This window comes from Xenopus laevis, chromosome 8L, assembly GCF_017654675.1.
Source record: "Xenopus laevis strain J_2021 chromosome 8L, Xenopus_laevis_v10.1, whole genome shotgun sequence".
NCBI lineage: Eukaryota > Metazoa > Chordata > Amphibia > Anura > Pipidae > Xenopus > Xenopus laevis.
This window is the reverse complement of record NC_054385.1, coordinates 29,459,500-29,484,265: the sequence shown is the minus strand read 5'-3', so window position 1 is coordinate 29,484,265 and position 24,766 is coordinate 29,459,500. Positions and strand designations below refer to the sequence as shown.

Sequence of the window (24,766 nt, the reverse complement as noted above, 5' to 3'; positions counted from 1 at the left end):
AAATAAATAGGCTGTGCAAAATAAAAAATGTTTCTGATAGAGTTAGTTAGGCAAAAATGTAATGTATAAAGACTGGAGTGACTGGATGTCTAACATAACATAGCCCAACTTCCTGCTTTTCAACTCTCTTGGTTTCCACTGACTGGTTACCCTGGCTACCAGGCAGTAACCAATCAGAGACTTGAAGGGGGGCCACATGGGTCATATCTGTTGCTTTTGAATCTGAGCTGAATGCTGAAGATCAATTGCAAACTCACTGAACAGAAATGTACCATGTGACCCCCCTTCAAGTCGCTGACTAACTCAGCGCTATAGAGCTGAAAAGCAGGAAGTAGTGTTCTGGCTATTATGTTAGACATCCAGTCACTAATATATTATTATATATATCAGTCTTTATACATTACATTTTTGGCTAACTATATTAGAAACATTTTTTATTTTGCACGGCCTATCTATTTACCCAGTTTTTATTTTCACGCTGAACTTTTCCTTTAAAACCTAGCAGCATGAAAACAATGATCTTTACTGTTGTATAAATAGAAAACTGTCTAAAAATTGTGAGATTATGAAAAAATCTATTTATATATTAGAAATCACTGAAGACTTCCAAAATCATAGGTAGAAGTTTATAAATTCACATGGTACAAGTGCTAATGGGTGCAAGCGGTGCCCCTCAGTACTCATTTAAAAAGCACTTGTAACCCAGGGAAGGCTGTACTGCTCCTTGCAAATAGGTCAGGCTTAGCGAATGGTTAGCGGGTACAAGGGATGCCTACAAACTGTGTAACCTGATGTATTCGTAGAAATGTTAGATTTATCTGGGAATTATGTAGTCAGCTGGGAAGCATAAACCACAACATCATATTAATATAAAATGTGACTTAAAGGAAAACTATGCCCCCCAAACAATGTAGGTCTCTATTAAAAGATACTGAGTAAAACAGCTCATGTGTAAAGCCCTGCTTCATGTAAATGAACCATTATCATAATAATATACTTTTCTAGTAGTATGTGCCATTGGGTAATCATAAATAGAAAATTGCCATTTTAAAAAATAAGGGCCGCCCCCTGAGATCGTTCGATTCACTCTGCACACATACAAACCACATGTTAGGTCACATGAGCCAATTAACAGACAGAGTTCTGCCTGTTGCTTCCTCACTTCTTCCTGTTACAGTTAGTGTTGTAGTATTTCTGGTCAGGTGATCTCTGAGGCAGCACAGATACAGTCACGAAATGGTGGTTCAAGGCAAGAGATGTAAAAGGGCAATATTTATGTAAATATATATTCCAGTTTGGTAAGATTCTTTAATATGTCATTCAATTTGATATAAACTATCTGTTGCTTAAGTATTCATTTTGGGGGTATAGTTTTCCTTTAATAAAATTTCAACATTGCACTAATTTCACTGTGAAATAATCTGATACACCCTGACACCCACACTTTATCTGAACTTTCAATTGAACAACGTATCTGGCTCAATATCTGTGGCTTCCTCTATTAACTTTCTAACAGGGCTTAGGACAAAGATGTTGTCCTACACAAGTTTTTCATCCGAGTGCCCTGGGAACACATTATCATCTACTACATTCAAAAGATTGACTGGGTCTGAGGCTCCTTCTCCATAGCTGCTCTGTGGCAAGTCTTCGCATAAGGAGAGAAGCAGGTTCCCTATATATTGCACCAAGTGTTTCCCTGTGAAGAAAATAGAAGGTTAGTACTTTTCTTTTTCTCTGTACAATTGGCAGGGGAACCATTTGTGCAGAAATATCTCAAGTATATAGACTCTGTAGTATATACAGGTATGGGACCTGTTATCCAGAATGCTTGGGACCTAGATCTTTCAGTAATCTTATAACCATCTTATAACTTTGTTAAACATCTTTGCAAGACCAAGACTGTGCACATGCTCAGTGTGGTCTGAGCTGCTTGGGGATCATCATAAATTATCAAAACAGCACAAGTCAAATAATATCTGCCAGACGCCGATACAGCAAGACTGAATAATAATCAGAATAGGCAAACTGCACTGGGCCCCTGTGTTGTCATGTAATCCAAGGTAGATTTTATAGTTTTTGTGTTGTTTAATACAAACTTTCTCCAACTCTACAGAAAAAGTGGCTGCAGCAAAATAATCCTCCAAATAGAGTCCCAGTTTATCTGTTTAAATCTGGCTCCAAAATCTTTGTCCCTGCAGCTGGAGTTGGAAACAGTAAAGGGGATGTAAAGGCAAAAATTAAATCCAATACAAATTTTTACACATTCGCTGTCTGCTCTACAGGGAAACAAACAAAGCTGCTTGAGTTCTGCATGGCTGGGAAGTAAGGCGGGGGCTCCCCCTGCTGTTCATAAGTATGATTGTTTCCCTGCTCAGCAGTTAGGGACCGTCTGACAATTCCTATCCACAGCAGTAAATGAAGGGAGAATTTCACTGAATACAGTCAGGTTTCTTAAAAAAACGGTACACATTTTTGAATTAAAGTATATTGGAGATAGGTTTCTTTTTCATTAAAGAAAGTAAAAATGGGATTTTATTTTTTTGCCTTTACATGCCCTTTAAGTACCCAGGACATGAATACGACTGTCCAGTTGTGCCACCAGTAAAACTGTACAGAACTGTTTATGTTCTGCGAATGGGACAATTCACAGATATACTTTTGCTCAGAAATAGCCCTGTTGCCTGTTCTTGTTGGACCCATAGGGTTGGGATACTGTTTTAGAGCAGAAACATGTAGGGACCCATGGGTTTAATGTGCCCTATGGCTTTAAATCCCTACACTTCCTGATCTCCCTAGTTGCTTGGCAGATGCCCATGTAGCTAATTGTAATTTACATATCCCAGTTATTGGCCAAGTGGTGTTGTGACCACTTCCTGTCACACTTCACAGTGAGAAGGATGGATCTTCTTCTTTGGCTTCTGGTTGCTGATCCAGTTGTATGTTTCCAGGGAGTACAGCAAGGCCCAGAAAAGCCATGTGCTTTAGAGGGACCAGTACCTCTAGAGAGATAAGTCGGGGAGCAGGGACCCCATGAATGAGGCTAGTGAGTGGCAGGAAAATAATGTTATATACTCTCTAGGAGAGTAAGACAGAGAGGGAAGAGAGAAAGAGCAGCTTTGTGCTCATCAAGGATTGTAACAGGAAGTAGCTTCCCAGGCGCTAAGATTGCCTACTCAGAGCTTCCCAGGCGCTAAGATTGCCTACTCAGAGAGAAAGAGCAGCTTTGTGCTCATCAAGGATTGTAACAGGAAGTAGCTTCCCAGGCGCTAAGATTGCCTACAGTGAAGGGATCACAGTGGATAGGGTTCTCGGTGACCACTCCACTGGGTGAGATCCAGACCACGTGTGAGGTATATCTGCCTAGAGGGAAGTTGTACTGCCTTATTTACATCCTCAGGGAATGCACCTGCATCTACCTCTGGTATACTGTCTGAGCGGTGTGCCTTTATATTCTGCAAATACTTCTTTACTTATGTAAGTAACCTGTGGATCATTTGTCTCTGACAAATAAAGTTATTTTGTTCTGTTTAATTTGCAAGAACCTCCTGGCACCCATTTCTTTATTGGTTAAAGCACAGTAGTAAGTGAGTTGTAAGTGATAGAGTCCAGTGTAACCCATACTCTAGTATACTAGATGGTTTTTAACCCAGTTGGCCTGAATAGTCCAAAAATGTGTTACAAACGCTTGGGATATCAATTAAAATTGACGCTGAACTTAAAAGTAGTTTCATAACTTGATCCATAGTATATGCAATATTCCTTTACCTGCTATAGATAGAATCTACAGTACAGGTATGGGATCAGTTATCCAGGAACCCGTTATCCAGAAAACTCAAAATTACTCTATGATTGACACCTTTTCTTGAAAAAAATACAGGCCTTCCTATATATTTATCTTTTTCCCTATTAATAACATTGGGATCAACCATCATTTTTACCAGCCAGGCCGATAAAATACCGGCCGGGTGGCAACCCTGGCTGTCTCCCATAAACTCCATCCAAATAATCCAGATTTTTAAAAATGATTTCCTTTATCTCGGCAATAAAAAACAGTATCTTATACTTAATCTAAACTAAGATATGATTAATCATTTTTTTAAGCAAAACCAGCCTATTGGTTTTTTTTAATGTTTACATGATTTTCTAGTAGCCTTATGGTATGAAGATCCAAATTATAGAAAGATCCATTATCCGGAAAACCCCAGGTCCCGAGCATTCTGGAAAACAGGTCCCATACCTGTACTGGCACTCAATTTACCAAGTGTCAGAGGGTAGGCTTTATATTTCCATGGTTAGTGAGAAATCACCAAGCATGGAAAGGGTTAAAGCACAAGCTGACCCTACAAGATGTTAGTACAATGCTAACAGTGGTATTTTGAGACAGTTTAGTTGAGTTGAGTCTTAACCGAAATATCAATGCTCTTTGGTTACTAGAGTCACTTATCTTAGCAATAAAACATTTTATATGTTATGGTTACAAGATATTAAAATTAATTAGAGTTAATACATACTTGGCACTACTTTAAAAAACGAAATCATTAGAACAGTACAGACTTAGTGGAATGAAAATCTCATCAATTCAGAATATTTTCAACAGTTCAATGAATAGGGTTTATGCTAAACATACTTTCTGCCTATTGTTTTAATCACAAAAATGAATCTATGATTTTGTTATTTCTTGGGTTCAACAGGCCAAACAGGAAATCTTAACCTACTCCATGTTTGGTCCTTGTGAAGCAGATAGTTATGGATTGCCAGTGCACAAATAATCCCCTGTATCATGGACTCCTGCTTTGCTTCAATTTCCCCATTTGTCCTGTTCACCTCAAGAAAACCGAGCTGTGAAGTACAGGTATGGGATCTATTATCCAGAATTCTCGGGCCAGGGGTTTTCCAGATAAGGGATCTCTCTGTAATTTGGAATTTCATACATTTTTTTCAAGATTTATCAAGGGTCGAATTTCGAGGGTTAAAAAACCCTCGAAGTAAAATCCTTCGAATATCGGATTCGAAGGATTTTAGCGCAAAAGGTTCGATCGAACGATCGAATAAAAATTGTTTCGAGCGATTTTAAGCGATTGATCAAGTGATTTTTATTCGATCATAAAAAGTGCCCAAAGACCAATTCGATGGTCGAAGTACCCAAAAAAATACTTCGAATAGTTTTGCATTCGAACTATTCACTCGAGCTTAGTAAATCTGCCCCTAAGTCTGCTAAAAATCATTTAAACATTAAATAAACCCAATAGGATTGTTTTTCCACCAATAAGGATTAATTATATCTTAGGCGATGACCTTTCTGTAATTCGGGGCTTTCTGGATAACGGTTTCTATACCTGTACATAAACACAGTCCAATCACTAGATGAATATCAAGGGATCAATATATCGCACCCAAATACGAAACTAATATTTCTACAAAGCCTTTTTATACTCTTGCTCTGAAGAAGCCCTGTTGCCTTGTGCATGCCTAGTACATGGAATCAGGGATCGTGTTTTAGAGCATGAATCACCTGGATGTTGTATAGCAAAAACAGTCAGCAGCAAAACAATTTTAGATACACTCTTCAGTCACCATTCACCAATAGAATATAATTATGTCTGCTTTAATACTTTCCCAACACCTCACACATTACTCAATGCAGGTCTTTCCCATCCCTGATGTTGGCATGTCTGTGCAATGCCATTGCCTGACCTGAGTGGCATGGAACTTCTACTATCTGATGGAAAACGAGAGTAGCTCAGACATGCAATGTGTCATAATCTCAATGTCATATTCTCACCTCACTAACTCCTCCTTCTGCAAACTGCAGCATATTGCGACTGTATTTTGGGGCAGCGAACTGAGAAGCTTCAATTGTCAATGGCCTATAAATGAGGGGAAAAAGAAAAGGGTGTAGATAAAAAGGGTGTAACATAAAATGTTAATGAATTGCGTTCACTAAATTGTCTGTCCTAAATTTTGTCTAAGGTTTTTTTTATTTTTTATGCCAATAGTTCTCCAACTTTCAAGCAATTAATAGACAATCTGAATTCTAATACCTTTTCCTGCTGCTTCCCTTCAAAATGTTCCTTTGCATTAGACTCAGGATGAATTATATAGACAAATAATAAAATATTTGGTGAAAACAGTTAGAAAGAAATTACTTCCTATTACTGGTAAGGCAAATTACCCTGATTTACTGATATCAGGCAAATCTGCCCTGGGCAGTTACCCCAGCACCACACAGCAAATAGAATTGTTCATTCTACTGCAGGCAGAGTACCCAATGAATGCCTCTGATACGTTGCTATGAGTTAGTGAGCTGAGACTAATTTGCCTAGTTTTACTAAAGGGCCGATTCACTAAGCTCGAGTGAAGGATTCGAATGAAAAATACTTCGAATTTCGAAGTATTTTTTGGGTACTTCGACCATCGAATGGGCTACTTCGACCTTCGAATACGACCTTCGACTTCGATTCGAATAATTCGAACGAAAAATCGTTCGACTATTCGACCATTCGATAGTCGAAGTACTTTCCCTTTAAAAAAACTTCGACCCCCTACTTCGGCAGATAAAACCTACCGAAGTCAATGTTAGCCTATGGGGAAGGTCCCCATAGGCTTGCTAAACTTTTTTTGATCAAAGGATTTTCCTTCGATCGTTGGATTAAAATCCTTCGAAAATCCTTCGATCGATCGAACGAACGTTTAGCGCTAAATCCTTTGACTTCGATATTCGAAGTCGAAGGATTTCAATTCGAGGGTCGAATTTCGAAGTATTTTTTACTTCGAAATTCGACCCTTAGTGAATCGGCCCCTAAATGTGTTGTAGTACCTCCATCAACTGAGATTCACCTTTGCAAGAAGTTTCTGTTGGCCATTCTTCCTTCTCAGGGAAGAAACCTCCTTCCAAAGAATGTCATTTTCCGTGGAACAAATAAAAAAAAAAAAAGTAATTTGTCACAGTCTTTTCATCTAATATTACTTGATATTTAATTTGTAAACTGTAAATTAGAAATTTAGTAAGTGTTGTGTACACAAAATGGTTGTTGGAAACATTCATCTTACACATCTAGATTACCCAGTATAACAAAAACCTTCTCATTGTATCCAACTTGAAATCCATGTTGGATTGTCCATCTTGAAGCACTTTTAATTCATTAACAACCTTCTGCAAATTGTCCTGGGACAGATGAGCATCTTCTGTTTTTACTAGTTCTTTACTAGTTTTTAGTAGTTCACCTAGAAGGAAAAAAAAATAATAGGTGTTGAAACAACAAGTGTTTTTTTCAACTGTAACATTCATTTTATTATAGCTGTATAACAAAAAACAGACGCACAGGACACACAATTTCTTACTATAGGGGAATAGAGAGTAAGAGAGGAAGTGTATGATACAGGCAGACGTAAGTCCAGGTTGTGCCAATGCACCCCAGGGCTGAGCAATACACAGAGGAGCTTGGGAGTAGGAGAGCATATTTTGCAATATGTCAAACTAATGTTTCAGGAAGAACACAATTACATCTGTATAAAGTAAAATAGCAATTTATAAATTAATTTAATTAATACATTACAATGCCCTTCATGTAAATTCACACACTGCTGCGTATTTGTTCTTTGACCTTTGTCTGAGTAAGGTTTGTGCACAGCAGCAGAACCAGGGCACCACTGAATTGTATGAAAGAACAAGAAAAGTCAAATTTAACAGGTGATAGGTAACCCCCACGATATTTGATAGGTATCCCCTATGTAATTAATCTGGTTACTGTTGTTTGCAGGTTCTACACTGCAGAGATGGTGATAGCCCTACAGTTCCTGCACTCCAATGGCGTCATTCATCGGTCAGTAAAATTTCAGTTCTCTTCTCTAGAATATTGAGTAATGTCCACTTTCTATTTTTATTCACTGTTGGCAAAAAACAATTTACATCTTGATAGCTTCTCATCTACATTTCTTTGGGATACTTATCTTTGCAGGCATGTAATTGTACAGAAATGTGCCTTCCCTCACTGGCACAACTTTTGCCCATTTTCTCACAATCTGCTAAGTAAAGCTGCTATGTTTCCACTTCTGATATCTGGTGCAATCGGTTAGAGAAAGTTCCTTTTAGTGACTCACACTGTCTGTCTGGACTAATAACATATTGTGGATTAAGCCTTTGTAGTTTACATTTAATTTTAACCAAGCAATGCATCTTTTTCACTGTATCTGCCTTTACTGTTCCACTTTTTTGTATTAAATAGCCTTTATTGTCTGTTCCTTTTTTCTTACTACTTAACTGCATTGCTTCTAGTTTGTCCTATACCAAAATATATATTTTTAGTTATTTTAATGCTTTTAAAGCTTTTAATGTGCATTTACTTACTTACCCCTGAATCTCAGAACTCTACTCATTCTATTATTTCCTTCAATAATTTCCATGTTGCAGAGATCTCAAGCCTGAAAACATCTTGGTTGGTAATGATGGTCACATCAAGATCTGTGATTTTGGCCTCGCTGTTGAGGGAGTCTTTGGCGGAAAGAAGATTAGTGGATTGACAGGAACACCTGGATACTGTGCACCGGAGATTAGAATTTTTTTAATGTAATTTATACACAGAGGCATTTAGATCAATTTGTCATTTTCTTCTTTTGACATTTTGTAATTTTGCTGTGTCTAGTAGAACATTTTTATTATATTAACAAGAAAGGGAACAAGTGCCCAGAGCAGATAGACTGTACAATGGGCCAGTAACCTTTGTTTTTTGTATGTTCCCTATGTTACTGGCTCTCATTTAGCTTCAAAAAAAATTATTTTATATATAACTGTGCAAGAGATAATTAGTTCTCTTTTTTTCTTAAAGGGATACTGTCATTGGAAAAAATAATTTTTTCAAAATGAATCAGTTAATAGTGCTGCTCCAGCAGAATTCTGCACTGAAATCGATTTCTCAAAAGAGCAAACAGATTTTTTTATTTTCAATTTTGAAATCTGACATGGGGCTAGACATTTTATCAATTTCCCAGCTGCCCCTGGTCATGTGACTTGTGCCTGCACTTTAGGAGAGAAATGCTTTCTGGCAGGCTGCTGTTTTTCCTTCTCAATGTAACTGAATGTGTCTCAGTGGGACATGGGTATTTACTATTGAGTGTTGTACCTTCCCATTGTTCTTTTTTTTGGCTGCTGGGGGGGGAGGGAGGGGGTGATATCACTCCAACTTGCAGTACAGCAGTAAAGAGTGATTGAAGTTTATCAGAGCACAAGTCACATGACTTGGGGCAGCTGGGAAATTGACAATATGTCTAGCCCCATGTCAGATTTCAAAATTGAAATCTGGATAATGGATCCCATACCTGTACCATGTAATAATAAAAGTGCAGGATTTTAAAGTAAAGTGCGTTTTTAGCATCATTCATATATATATATATGGGACCATAATGTGTAATATATCATATGTTTATGCTTAAAATTGTATATTATAATGCAATAAAGTGTGTTGCTTTCTTTTTTACCCACCAGCACTTTATATAGAAATGTTACAATTCTTTCTCATCTTAACTCGTCTCCCTTTCTTTTCTTTTACCATTTTCTACTCTCATTTTCTCTAAACGTCTTGTTCACCTTTAATATAAATTAAAAGGCTGAGGGTGGGTGGGATCTTATATGGAAATAAGAATGCCACAATTGTTTTCTTTCCATTCTTTTATGCTCTCTTGTCTTTTCCCTGTCTGTAGTTTGTAGCACATATATTAAAGGTAATGTTTATGGGAAAAGGGATACAGGATATGGCAGTAGTGATGTGGAATAAAGGATATATGTTTATAATTATGGGATGAGTTCTATAAGGGTTTTAGTAAGGGGATATGGGGAAAATGATATGGGATAAGGGATATGCCATAAACTGATAAGACATTTACAGCAGGTTTGAATCGTATGAGTGGTGTGTGAATACAAATAGGGATCCCAATTGCACCAATTTAGAAGATCAACATAGCGCACCTTCTGATTGGCTACAATTTAGTTTAGTCCACCATTAAAATATAGAAAAATGAATATGAGGCTGTCTATAAGCTTGTGCCTCTTTGATCCAATAGGAGGGAGTAATAATGCAGCAGATGGAGCTGCAGCTTGTAGGCCCCTTTTAAAAATAAAAATAAGCCCATTAGAGTTGTGAATTTGAAGGTGTAAAGATTAGGGAGGCTTGTGGTTTATTAACAAAAGACTAAGAATAGACTAGGCAGAGCTGTAGGTTCCTAAATGCTGCCTAGTCACAACTCCCTCCTTCCCCTCCCCACCATGAATCTTATATTAGGCAAAATAATTAGGCCCATCATAATCCTCATCCCCCATAACCAGACCTTTTAGATAATAAAAGGCTGCTGGTATTAAAGGAAAACTATACCCCCCAAACAATGTAGGTCTCTATTAAAAGATACTGAGTAAAACAGCTCATGTGTAAAACCCTGCTTCATGTAAATGAACCATTATCATAATAATATACTTTTTTAGTAGTATGTGCCATTGGGTAATCATAAATAGAAAATTGCCATTTTAAAAAATAAGGGCCGCCCCCTGAGATCGTAGGATTCACTGTGCACACATATAAACCACATGTAAGGTCACATGAGCCAATTAACAGACAGAGTTCTGCCTTTTGCTTCCTCACTTCTTCCTGTTACAGTTAGAGTTGTAGTATTTCTGGTCAGGTGATCTCTGAGGCAGCACAGATAGAGTCACGAAATGGTGGTTCAAGGCAAGAGATGTAAAAGGGCAATATTTATGTAAATATATATTCCAGTTTGGTAAGATTCTTTAATATGTTATTCAATTTGATATAAACTATCTGTTGCTTAAGTATTCATTTTGGGGGTATAGTTTTCCTTTAATAGTCAGTTGAAAGACTGGTCCGAATTTTCCCCCATCTGAAGCAAATTGGAGATGGCTATAGATTGGGTTTTTTGCCTTCCTCTGGGTTATACCTGATGGAGACGCTCACTCTCAAGTACTAACAGTGTCCATAATCCATTGATAGGAGCCAGACCACATATCTAACCTTAATGCCATATTGGATAGGGAACTACTGGGGAGGAATTGTATAGTCAGCAAAGCAGTGGGGAATGAAATCCCAGTCTCACCAAGGGACCATGGGATTTGCCACAGGGAAAAAATATTAAGTGAATAAATGAGAGCATGTGGTTGTGTGGAGGTGTGTATGTGTTATTGTAGATAATCCATTGGCAGTGTCGGACTGGCCCGGTGGGCCCTGCCCTTATGGGCCCCCGCCGGGCCAGACCCCCTCTCCCTATCGCGGCGCCGCACAGCGTGGCTCCAGACGTGAATGCGCGCCGTGCAGCTCCTTGCGCACATGCGCTCTAAGCGGCTCCGTGCGCGTGCATCGCAGATGGGGGACAGGGCATCCGGAGGGGGGCCCTGGACAGCAGGGGGGCCCCCCAGTCCGACCCTGTCCATTGTGGAACTTTTTTTCCTTACACCTCCAAGTCTAATCTGAGGAGGAGGGGTCCCATGATGGCTTATATCAGCTGCTACCTGGCCATATAGGGAACTACTGCAGCAAGTCATCGGGTGAGCCATTTGCTGCAATAGGTGTGTGAATGGACAGTAACCTGGTTGAAGCCTTGACGTGGCGTTACTGCTCACATGTATATCATGTGCCAATTCAACCAACTGGCTGGGTGTCATTATAGTAGCAGTTGTACTAGAAAGAGAAATTTATTTAAACTGTAACGGCTGGAGTGAAGGGAAGTCTAACATAAGAACCAGATGATAACTTTATCCATTGTATCTCTCTAACCCAGTGATCCCCAACCAGTAGCTCACGAGCAACATGTTGCTCTCCTTTACTTCTGAATGTTGCTCACGGGTTCAAAAGGTTGGGGATCCCTGCTCTAACCTGTTAGTCAGTCAGTGACTTGAAGGGGGTAAACATAGGACATAACTGTTGAGTTAGTTAATCAGGATCAAAAGCAAACTAGCGGTAGTTAATTAAAAACATGTCACTTTTTAGAAGAAAGCCTGCAGTATTGCTGGTTATTCTGAGTGCTATCATTTACTCACATTTTTTATTTGATCTCCATAGAAAAATATAGTTATTTTGTATTTATAGGGCATGTGGTTAACCTGAATAGCCAACACCTGTATCCAAGCATTATTACCCTTGAATTGCCCACATTCAGTATTATCTCTGGGTTTTCATATCATTGTATCTGAGAGGAAATGTAATGTGCTTGCTGTAGTGTCCGTGGTGAAAACAGAGTGCCCTAGTTTTGTATCATCAATGTTTCGCTGCTTCTTTAGTTTTATATATAGTAGCATTGGGCATTAATATTATTACGTTAGAGTCCTGACCCAATGCTGGGGCAGGGGTCCGGGGTTGTGTGGGGGGCCCCTAAGGTAGCAGCCCCAGATCCCCTAGTGCAACTCTGCTGCAGACCCTGTATATGGGGTAGGGCTGTACCAGCTGTGAGGTGTGCTATACTTTGTATTATTATTCCAGTCTCCCAGACACCAAGCAAACAGATACAGGGCCTCTGGAGCCATTGGACATTCCTACATTCTACTTCCTTTTTATATCCACAGCCACTGTTTCCAGGAGAGGTGAAGTCTGAGGTACAGCCTACTTGGCTTGAATACTCAAACTGTAGCAGTGCTTTTATCTGTGACTTAAAAATAAGCTATAGGGGCCTAACTGAATGTTGGGCTGCAAAACGAGTATGAAACCAATACCTCCCTTTTAAGCTTTCCAGCAATGAATCATAGTGAAGGTTGGATGGATTTTACATTAGCAGCATTTAATGTGCACTGTCAAAATACTGAAAACTAACATAGAGCAAACCATAGAGCCAAATAATACAGAACACAGAAAGATCACTTACACAAACACAATACAGGCTTTTATAAAACAATATAATGGGTATTATTGTCAACCTTATCTTCTTATTCTTAAGTGTCAAATCCAAAACAAAATGTAATATTTGCCCTACAATAATTTGTAGAGCCTCATCTAATCTTTTTCATTTTTTGGATAAGCAGTCTCCTGCTTTTTTTATATTGCACTTGGATTCTGCACTTGCCTTATGAAAATAAGGCAAGTGCAGAATCCATTTGTTGGGCTAGCTTGCAGTATGGAGGGATATAGCGCCATCTCTCTTGTTCCCACAGGTAATGTAATTATCTATTATTTATGATGCAGTAATGATCACCTATAAAAAGAGCAAATAGATTTTATAAAACAGCCACCAGCAGCTTTCACACATTTATGTGGCATGTTATTGTTAAAGGAAGTTGGACAAAGTGTGACATAAAGTACAGTCCATTATAGAGCAAGGCACACATTGCACCACCTTGCTATCCCACTTCAGAAAGGGACTAATCACAACAAGCCTCCCTGGTGTTAGAGACGCATCTATTCCAACCAGGACAGAAAAAATCAATTGCTTCTTAAGATAATAACACATGGGCAATACTATAATAAGGCAACAAACATCCAAGAAACTTTTATTTCAATTTCATTCTGTCCATTCTTTGCTACCAGGACCACGGCCAAATACCCTTATATAGTGTCACCTTTCACTTTAAAAGTCTGTTTATCCTGCAAAGGTGAAAAATATGGCAAACTTGATTAATATCTAATTGGCATAATCAGGCCCGGACTGGCAATCTGTGGGTTCTGGCAAATGCCAGAGGGGTTACTATAAGGTGCCATAGAAAGTCACTATTTAGCGGGCTGGTGGGGGCTGTTTGGGCTTTTATGTGGGCTGATTGGGCCTCTGTGTACCTGAAATGTCAGGGCCTATTTTAATTCTCAGTCCTGACCTGGGCAATGGGCATAATAGCCTCTGGGAATGGACTGTGACTGTGGGATAGCAGGTATAGTAGGGAGAGATGGTGCCTATAGTAGCAGTGGGATATTAGTCTCTGGGAAGGGACTGTGGCTGTGGGATAGCAGGTATAGTAGGGAGAGATGGTGCCTATAGTAGCAGTGGGATATTAGTCTCTGGGAAGGGAGTGTGACTGGGGGATAGCAGATATAGTAGGGAGAGATGGTGCCTATAGTAACAGTGAGATAATAGAGATAATAGGGAAGGGACTGTGGCTGTGGGATAGCAGGTATAGTAGGATAATAATCTATCGAATGCTTTATTTACCAGTTGGTTCTTCCAGCTGACAAGAGAGTTCCAAGAAGGGGTCAGATGGCTTTTTAGCAAGTGAGGGAATACAGAGTAATGGAAGATAGCTTATAGTACAAGTACTATATGATGCAGAGATTGGTCCAATTGCCATCTTGGAGTCATGAAGGAATTTCCCCCCTGTGAGGTAAATTGGAGAGGCTTCAAATGGGGGGTTTTGCTTTCCTCTGGATCAACTAGCAGTTAGGTAGGTAAAATTCAGACTTAAGATTGAACTTGATGAGCGTGTGTCTTTTTTTTTACCTAACAATGTTAACGCTGCAGGCTGAGTTATATTGGGAACTCTGAGCATCACTCACATATAATGGATAATGTACCCCCTACTGTAAAATTTAAAAATATTAGAAGTCCCTGATGGGTTCTATGACCACATAAAGGCACTCAGCTGCAGGCTGAGTTATATAGGGAACTCTTGGTATCACTCATGTACTATAAGAATAATGCACTCCTTACTGAAAATTATAAGGATATTAGAAGCCACTGAAGAGTTCTGTAACCATATAAATCAACAAGGCTGCAGGCTGAGTTATACAGGGAACTCTGGGTATCACTCATGTATTATAAGGGATAATTTACCCCCTTATGTAAATGATAAGGAAATCAGATGTCACTGAGGGGTTATTCTGTGACTATATAAAGGCACGGGGCTGCAGGCTGAGCTATTCAGGGAACTCTAAGTATCACGTGTATTATAATGAATAATCTACCACATACTGTAATTTATGACCATATTAGATGTTCCTAAGGGTTTCTGTGGGCATACTGTATAAAGGCACACAGCTGCAGGCTGAGTTATATAGAGAACTCTAGGTATCGCTCATGTACTATAAGGATAATGTACCGCTTACTGTAAATTATAAGGATATTAGAAGCCACTGAAGAGTCCTGTGACCATATAAAGACAAAATGCTGCAGGCTGAGTTATACATGGAACTCTGAGTATCACTCATGTATTATAAGGGATAATGTACCCCATACTGTAAATTATTAGGATATTAGAAGTCACTGAGGGATTCTGTGACCATATAAAGGCACAAGGCTGCAGGCTGAGTTGTCCAGGGAACTCTAAGTATCACGCCTGTATTATGACGGATAATGTACCCCTACTGTAAATTATAAGCATATTAGAAGTCCCTAAGGGGTTCTATGACCATATAAAGGCACAAAGCATCAGGCTAAGTTATATAGCGAACTCTAGGCATCACTCATGTACTATAAGATTAATGTACCTCTTACTGTACTGTATTATAAGGATATTAGAAGCCACTGCCACCATATAAAGGCACAAGACTACAGACTGAGTTAGACAGGGAACTCTGCGTATCACTCCTGTATTATAAGGGATAATGTACCCCCTACTGTAAATGATAAGGATATCACAAGTCACTGAGGGTTGTTCTGTGACTATATAAAGTCACAAGGCTGCAGGCTGAATTATTCAGGGAACTCAGCTTCCCTTGTTTATTATAAAGCATAATGTACACCTTACTGTAATGTATAAGGATATCAGAAGTTCCTAAGGGGTTCTGTGAGTATAAAGGCACAAAGATGCAGGCTGAGTTATACAGGGAACTTCTGAGTATCACTTCTGTATTATAAGGGTTGATGTACCCCCTACTGTAAATTATAAAGATATTAGAAGTCACTGAAGAGTTCTGTGACCATTTAAAGGCATAGGGGCAGGGCTGCAGGTTAATTTATTCAGGGAGTAACACTCATGTATTATAAGGGATAATCTACCCCCTACTGTAAATGATAAGGATATTAGATGTCCATGAGGGGTTCTGTAAATTGTTTTTTACATTTTGAAAATGTGTGTATATATTGATCAATTAGTAATTATGGATTTCTTTTGGGCTGCTTACTGCATGAAGTATATAGCTGTGGCCATTTGTACATGAAATGGGTTAATGAATTTTGAATGAAGTATATGTATGTATTAATAAAGTGAATGTGACCCGTGGACCCGATACTTGGAAGACACCCATTCTGAGCCTCATTCCCCTGACTCTGGAACTATTTGAACATTGTGGGAATTGAGTTATCATTCGGTAAATATGCATTGTAGTTACGATTCCTGTTTCTCTTCGTACCCTTTCTTCTCCCTCTCCTTTTTTCCTCTCTTCTAATACCTGTTTCTCCCTCCCCCCTACAAGCCAGCTATGTGAATAGCATTACACTGAGCTATCTCGAGCAGGGCAGGTTTTCCTTCACGTGAGCCCCTACGGCCAATGCTATTATCCGGACCTACGCCTGTTAGATCACGGGCTGTGGTCGAACATTGAAATCATTCTGTGAAGAATTGCTTAATATATTTGGCCATAAACAGACCTGCAGCTGTGAATATGTTATACTTTGTTGCATCTTTTTTACCTGTCATGTTGAAAAACAATAAAAACTTCGAATAATAAAAAAAAAAATAAAGTGAATGTGTTATAATAACTGATGTGGATATAAAGCAGAAATGATATAGTGGTTGTTGTAGTAGAATTGTGTGTACAAGTGCCAGGGTAAGGGCTCTAATTGGTTGCTGGTCTTTTCCACCACAAGTTATTTTGATTTAAATGGCCCTCTGTACAGCCCAGATGAAGGACTGGTGCATACGCAGTGATTGGTGTCTTAATACTGTGCGGGCCAAAACTGAACAATCAGGGCTGGATTTACATATCATTCGCCCCTAGGCCTGCTGCCATTCGTCTCCCCTGTCCCCTCCCCTTAATAGGGATTGGTGCATTGGAAATGTAAAAAATGATTGTAACTCCAGCGCATCCCCAGTGTTTTTGAACCAATGCGGGTGTGGTTGGGCAGCATGCCGCCCCCCTAAAATCCTGCCGCCCTAGGCCCGGGCCTTGGTGGCCTTTCCACAAATCCGGGCCTGTGAACAATATGGGCTTGTTGTAGCCATTCCTAATAGCGGTGTCAATGAAATAAACAAAATGCTAGTATCATTTAATGTATATTTACGTGCCTTTTCATATGTAATTTTTTAATATAATTTTAAGGGGGGGCATTGGTCCCTTGGCCCCCTGGTCCGATGCCTGAAGTGTTACAGCTCTGAATGTATTTCCAGATCCGGTGGTGCTGCTCTCTGACTTTGTTGATCCTCCGACTTCCTGGTGACGTCCAATGATGCTGGCTGCGTCCTCTTCGTCGCCCCAGTTCGTCATGGGTTGGGTCCGCTTCACTGCTGGGAGACTCTTCCTCTTCAGTTGCCTCTCGCTGCCTCTTTCTGAAGTTGCTCTTCTTTCAGAAGAGCAATAGTCTTCCACTGAAAATGTAACCAGAACAAATGTAAAAATGAAAGAAAGTGACATGAACACCCAGTTTTTAAAAAGGTAAAACCATCTTAATGTTTTGGAATTCAGTCTGGTTTCTCTAGAGCTGCTCATAAGTCTCACAGTGTGAGATAACATGGTGTTCAGCTCATTTCAGTGAGTTATAGCCTGACAGTGCCATAGTGTGTAATGAGACACCTAAAAAGGGGTTTCTTCTTTCCTGTGGAATACAGTAGATTAGATAGGTCAGATACAGAAAGGGGAGAGTATATTTTGCCCCAAAGTACCTAGCATTTAAATGTTAAATATGTTCCTCAAAATGCAGTTTCACGCCCTCCTAAATATCTAAAAATATTAATATGTTAACTATTTCACCTACAGTTGGACTGACTTTTAAGGAACCAAAAGTGAATCTTGTAACTAACAAAGTCAATGACATCAATACAGCTATGATATAGTTTAACTGTGGCAGTGTCTATTAAAAGTGTGAAGTAAGCTTTTTTAAAATTTGGGTTTGCTCTGTAAGGCTACATGTAAACCTACATATTTATTGTTTTTACTACTTTTTATTACTCTCTTTCTCTTCAGACCCTTTCCTATTCAAATTCCAGTCTCTTATTCCAACAAATGCAGGGTTGCTAGGGTAATTTGGACCCTAGCAACCAGATTGTTGAGATTGCAACTTGGAGAGCTGCTGAATAAAAAGCTAAATAACAAAAAAAACCTGATTGCAAACTGTCTCAGAATATCACTCTCTGCATCATACTAAAAGTTAACGTAAAGGCAAACAACCCCTTTAATACTTTCAGTGAGTTATAGCCTGACAGTGCCATGGTGTGTAATAAGGCATCTAAAATGAGATTTCTTCTTTCCTGTGTACTCCGTTAGGGAGGTCAAATACAGAAAGGGGACAGTGTATTTTGCCCCAATGTACCTAGGTTTTAAATGTTAAATATGTTCCCCAAAATGTAGTTTCACGCCCTCATAAAAATCTAAAATGATCAATATGGTAACTATTTCACCTACAGTTCAAAAAAACAGATGTGAATATTGTAACCAACAAAGTCAATGACATTGATACAAGTAAGATATACCATACTACTGCTGATGCATTTTAAAGAAAAATAATGGGCAGCTATAACATTCATGGCAAACAAACCTAATTGATTCCTATGACAAGCTAAGCAGAAGCTTGGAAAAAAAGTGCAAACTGAAACACAGGTCTGATGGCACCATATGCAATACATCGGTTCACCTTTAAGTTAACTTTTCATATGTTATTGAATGGCTAATTCTAAGCAACTTTTCAATTGGCCTTAATTTTTTTTATAGTTTTTGAATTATTTTCCCTTCTTCAGCTTTCAAACAGTGACCACTGACAATTCTCCTGTTTGCTTTAATAATATTAATGATTTTATATTTGGCTTTGCAGAATATCTTCAAATGATTTCCGTAAATATGTTATTCTAAACCACCGCCTATCACTCGTGTGTGTTATTACTAGCAGACAAATTGACATTTATTATAATAAAATGACTATTTCTAACCAGTAAGAGGCAGTATGGGAAAAATCTTGAAGGGAAGCATATTTTTTGGATATTTTTCTTGAGATTCCTTGGGAATAATTTTTCTTTTTCCTGTATTACATACGATCTTTTTACTCTTTATATTATGTGTAAATATTTATCTGTATCCTACTAAGCTGCACAAGAATTGCTCTGTACAGTTGTACAAATGGAATGAAATTTATACTTGAGGTGTGGTTGGGGAATTAGGAATACTATACGGGGCAGATTTATCAAGGGTCAAATAGTAAATTCGAATTCAGATTTTCAATTTTCACACATTAGAATTTTGATTCCCCTATTTGAAGGTAAATTCGAATGTGAGATGTTTCACACCTCAATCATGGAAACAGTCCTAATTAAAATATTTGCCACCTAAAACCTGGCAGAGGGATGTTGTGTAATTTGTATGGGGAGACTACTCTGTAAGGGCTCTTACTCACGCGCGTTTTTACCTGCGCTCCCCTGCGTTCCGTTTTTCGGCATTCAACCGCAGGGGAGTGCAGGAATAGACGCATTTCATTTATTCAAATGGGGCTGTACTCACACAGGCACGTGTAGGCGCCGAACGCAGGAAAAATGCAGCATGTTGCGTCTCATCCTGCGTTCGGCGCCTACATGCGCCTGTGTGAGTACAGCCCCATTTGAAAAAATGAAATGCGTCTATTCCTGCGCTCCCCTGCGGCTGAACGCCGAAAAACGGAACGCAAGGGAGCGCAGGTAAAAACGCTCGTGAGTAAGAGCCCTTACAGTCAGGTGAAGCAGAAGGGCTTCTTATTGGGAATAATTCACTACAAGGGTGTATGTGGAATTATTGATGATCTCAATGAGGTGTGAGTTTTGAGATCAATACTACAGAAATACTTCTGTGCTGCTGGTCACTTAGATAGGGAGGAGAATCATATCCAGGTGTAATGTGTGATTGCTGAGAAACATTGCCATAAAACACTTTTATGCAATTAGTTTCTCAATTATTCTTAGTTAAATGCACAAATTGGAGTACAGCAGAACTATGTTTCAACCAGAAAGTCACTTCAAAAACTGATAGCAATATATTCTCATTCATTCATTTTCTCTCGCTCTCTCTGTATGTGTATAGCTATAGAAAATGTAGCTATTTTAAATAACTTTGTTATAGCGACTTGCAGTTCTACCATACTCTTAAAGTACATTCAAGTTTTCTTGTAGCACAAACCCAGCAGAAATTCTTATTAACAATGTAATAGACCGCAAAATATTGCAAAACATTGCTTTTTTTTTTATTTACTGCAGATATGACAGAAAAGGAATAAGAGGCAGATCAATGGCTGAATGCAGGGTGAACTGGAATAATTCAAGCAAAAAAGGAGGAGGGGGATACTTTGTCTATTTTAGCTTTAGGTTAGAGAGATAAGGACATGACTGGGGGATGAACAAGGACTTGGATCCAGTAAGGGCTAGGGGTTGATGGGAATTGTAGTTCTGGAGGAACAGGAAGCTGAGAGGGATTGATTAGGATAAGACAGGAAGCAGGAAATGGAGCAGCTATTACATGTGGATAGCAGAATGGGATTGACTGATATTAAAATATTCTCTATTAAAGAGCAGATAGTAACAGCTTTCCCAAGTCATTATCTAATGCTTATCTGCTGCAAGCTGATCTCCTGCTTCTCTGTCATTAGAGCCTGTGCTTCTCTGCTCTCCCGTCCCATGCCTGTCTGACCTCTGTGGGGTGGGGGGATAACCCTGCAAGAGGAGACCTCCACACCCTTTCTCCCCATGGTGCCTTGCTCTAGTACTGTTAATTCATTCCTGACTGATTCACTTCAAATCTGCAGTGACACTGATGTAGAAGAGCCCATGTATATAATTTAGCTCCATAAAACACAAGATGAATCAAAAGCTTGTGGCCATGCTTTGTAAGGGCAGACCAAGACAACACCCTGCAACAGTCGATAGCTACTTCCTACTTTGTGTTTGAGGGTGTGCCTTACATATCACTGCAGCAAATGAAAGGAAGAGGGGAGTTTCTATTGGTGGAAGTCAGTCACAAGGCACCACCTCAGGCATTCTGGTTGGATGGACAGAGTGTCAGTCAGTTTCCAATATGCCTGCAGACTACAGTGCGGAGGTGGAGCTGGAATATGAATGAGCTCATGTTCTTTTCTTGTGATATTTGTTTAGTATTTACACACTTCAGGAGAGTTGTGAGATAACAATGGCGGCTTTAGCTATTGCTCTGTGTCGCTTTCGAGGAGTTGGCAGCTCTTTGCTTTTATGCCCTAGTCAGAGATTGACAAGTAACAGAAAAGCTTTTGCTTCCAAAACCTGGGGGAAATCTGTCTCTGAGACTGATCTGGAGTGGGAAGAAGAGGAGCCCAGAGATATCACCCGGTAATTTGTATAAAAAAGTCACATGAGAAGACAAAAAACTGCTCGGTTGGTTGGAGGGGGAGATTTATTTCTCAGGGAAACTAAGCTTATAATCACTGGGGGTGCCAATGGAATCTTACTCCATTCCACGTCCCCTGTGTAAAGTCAGGTCTTCCATGTTATTACATGTTCATAGACCAGATTATATGAAATAATTATGTCTTGCAAGAACATCTGGGGTTTCTTTGGAGTGAATGCAATTGACAGCTGTTTTAAAAATTGTGCAGTAAGTAGCCCAGTAGTTTGTAGTTATTGGCCATTTGGTATTACTGTACTTACCTACTAATGTATATTGTTTTTCCCTACTTCCTCAGTAAACTTAAAAATCAGCAGAAAACCATTCTGTTCCAGCGAATGAAAAGGCAAATGGAACCTCTTGGTCCACCAGAGAGAAGACTTGCATGGAATGCAATAGAACAGATCAGGTATAATGTAACTTGTTTTGTCACCCACACATGTTGTATTGGAAACAAATTGCCTGTCTTGACATCGCCCTTTTGAATGAACATTTATTGGTTTTTTGGAAATGTGCTCTTAAATAAACATGCCCTGTGATCAGACAAAGATCCAAGACTTTTTGTACCTGGCAGAAGCTTAAAGTGCAACTCATGAAATAAAACTTAGAGCACCGGTACTCAAAGCATATTTAACATGCTTTTAAATCGCATTTTACAAAATAGCATGGATCCCCTTGGGTAACACTTCTAGTATTTTCAGTGCATAAGGAGTAGTACACCCCTTTCTATAAAATGTGCTCAACGAAAAGGGCTTCTTCTAAACGTTGCCTATTTTAATTGAAAAACAAATGTTTTTTGTTATTTCATCTAGTAAAGAAGAAATTGAAAGGGTGGTGAGTCCTAACAGCAAGGGCAGTTATATACATTTCAGCACTTTATTGGCTATGTGGTAAATGTTTTTGCTCTTTATTTTAGGTATTTGAAGCAAGAGTTCTCTGAAGAGTGGACTGTGCCCAGGCTGGCTGAAGGGTTTAACGTCAGTACTGAAGTTATATGAAGAATTCTTAAATCTAAGTTTTCTCCACCTGAGATACGGAAAGCAAAACAGGATTTAAAGGCTTCAAATGTTTTAATACAAATGAATCCGCAATCAACAAAGCATCTGTCACAGCCCACCCACACTGTCCTTCCAGATGCTGTAAACACAGCCCAAACACTCATTCCAAGTGGGCAGAATAATAAACTTCTGAGCAACACACAAAATGTCAACCTTGTTCCTTCTCTATACTCAGTGCCTGGCTCTGGAAACCCTAACAGCTTAGCACGTAGATCAGGGAATGAAGTGTTACGGAAAAACAAGGCAGATCTCCAAGTTTTCACCAAGAAGGCACAAGTACAAACACCCAAATCTCCCATGTATGATGTTTGTCTGACCTCAGAAGAAGGCAACCAAGCAGAGCAGAAACACTTGGCAGATCATAAACCGATGGAGCTTGATGACGAATGGGATGGACAGTTGCTTAGTGACATGGACCTTGAGGAATTATCAAGAAATGGAACTAAAAACAAAATGAAAGTCATACAGAAAGGCAAGGAGTTCTTTGAAAGCAATGGTGATTTTCTTTATCGGATTTGACACAACAAATACAAAACTGACCATTTTGTGTATGCATGTTGATATGATACCAGGGTTGCCAGGTTGGCAGGTTTCTAGCCAAATTGGGCTAGTTTTAAAACTTAGAGGTGAGTTTTAAAAGTCCAAACCTGCCAATGTACAGATTTGGGCTACTTTTGGAAGTTTAAAACAAATTCAGGCAGCACACACCTTGTTCAATTTTCAGTGGTTTGGGTGCACCTCCCCAGTGTCCCTCCACACTTAGGAATACTTGCCTTTATTATTCAATAGCAGGGCAACTTTTTACAGCAACGTTTCAAGCCTGTCACGGCTTTTATCAAGCTAACATACAAGTGTGCAAAATCTCCTTTTATACTTCTTTGTTACAGTACCACCTACTGTTAGTATAACATAATACACAGTACAATATATCTAATAGTGATACAAACACTTGACTTATCTGTTACAGTTACATATTTCACATGTAGCCAAATGTATCCGCATAAAGGCCGTGAAAAAAGGAAGGTATTAAAAACTATGTTAAAAATACATAAATTACCTAAAAAGAGGAGACATCATATTCCATGTTTAACCCAATAGGAAACAGGCTATCCAGTTTTCGGATCCACCCTGCCTCCTTATATAGCAGTTTCTTTACTCGGTTACCACCCCTTCTCATTTTTGGGACAGCTTCTACAATTTGGAACTTTAACTGTTGTACAGCATGTCGTGCTTCCACAAAATGTTTGCCTGTAAAACTTGAAACAGCTCGAAACGTTGCTGTGAAATGTTGCCCTGCTTTTGAATAATAAAGGCTTTTTTATTAAATTCTGGCGTGCTGCCCATTCTCGGATTTCTACTAATTTTGGTAGTTGCCACAGGTTTGTACTTTCAAAACCTGCCCAAGTTCTTTAATGCAAATTAAGAGTGCACAGCAGAAGGAGCTGGACTCTGGAGAGAATCGGAGAGATATTATTATGGGGAGTGAGGCGGAGACACAGGTACTGAGCTTCCATACTTACAACTTTATAAAATTGATTTGGCATAGCACTAGCACGAGTGAAATTTGGGATTTGTGGATATTATAAAGTAGTCTTGATATGAAAAGCATATTAAGGGAGTAAAATATATTCAGTGATTTTAGTTATCAGGGATGCATATCTAATATTGTTACAAGTGTAATAGTTTGTGCTATTATTAAATTAAATGAACATGAAGACTAGAATGTATATATTTTTGTATATATTGTATATATTTTTTTTCTGTAGTTCTCTGTTGTCCTGTGTGAAGCTTTGAATCAGCACGTTTGGAAACTACTGATAAAGCTTGAAGGTGAGCTTCACCTTGATATATGAGTCAAGTGAAGAGCCTTCATTTTTACTGAACGTAATGGAGGTATTAGAGTTCGGAATGTTGTCATACAAACACGCCAGATTTATTTCAGAAATCAGGTTAGGTACTCCTGTTGCATTCTACTATTTATTTATCCACCATACCATTTATGTTTTTCTTCTTCAAAAAAAAAGTCACTGGTAATCTTTTTATTGATCTTATTGTGTTTTTACAATCTGTCCCAACTTACAGGGGAAATGTAAAATGTCATTTTTAACGTAGAAAAGTTATTGGGAAATTCCAGACACTAAAATTGATTTGATACCCTTATTGTTTTACTTTATTTTAAGATTTTTTCAGTGTACCAATTGGGCTATTTTTGGGCTACTTTTAAAATGGCTTTTGGCTAGCTTTTGATGTACTTTCCCAGCTGGCTTGGGG

The 24,766-nt window shown here is 38.9% G+C and overlaps 1 long non-coding RNA gene and 1 pseudogene across 1 annotated transcript; both read left to right on the top strand.

The window, feature by feature from the left end:
* Positions 1-1,342: 1,342 nt before the first annotated feature.
* Positions 1,343-8,879, top strand: LOC121397366. The gene is made up of 3 exons (XR_005963620.1): positions 1,343-1,714; positions 7,761-7,823; positions 8,411-8,879. It is a non-coding gene; the product is annotated as an uncharacterized LOC121397366 (long non-coding RNA).
* A 12,182-nt stretch (positions 8,880-21,061) lies between these two features.
* Positions 21,062-24,215, top strand: LOC108704535 (annotated as a pseudogene).
* Positions 24,216-24,766: the final 551 nt, after the last annotated feature.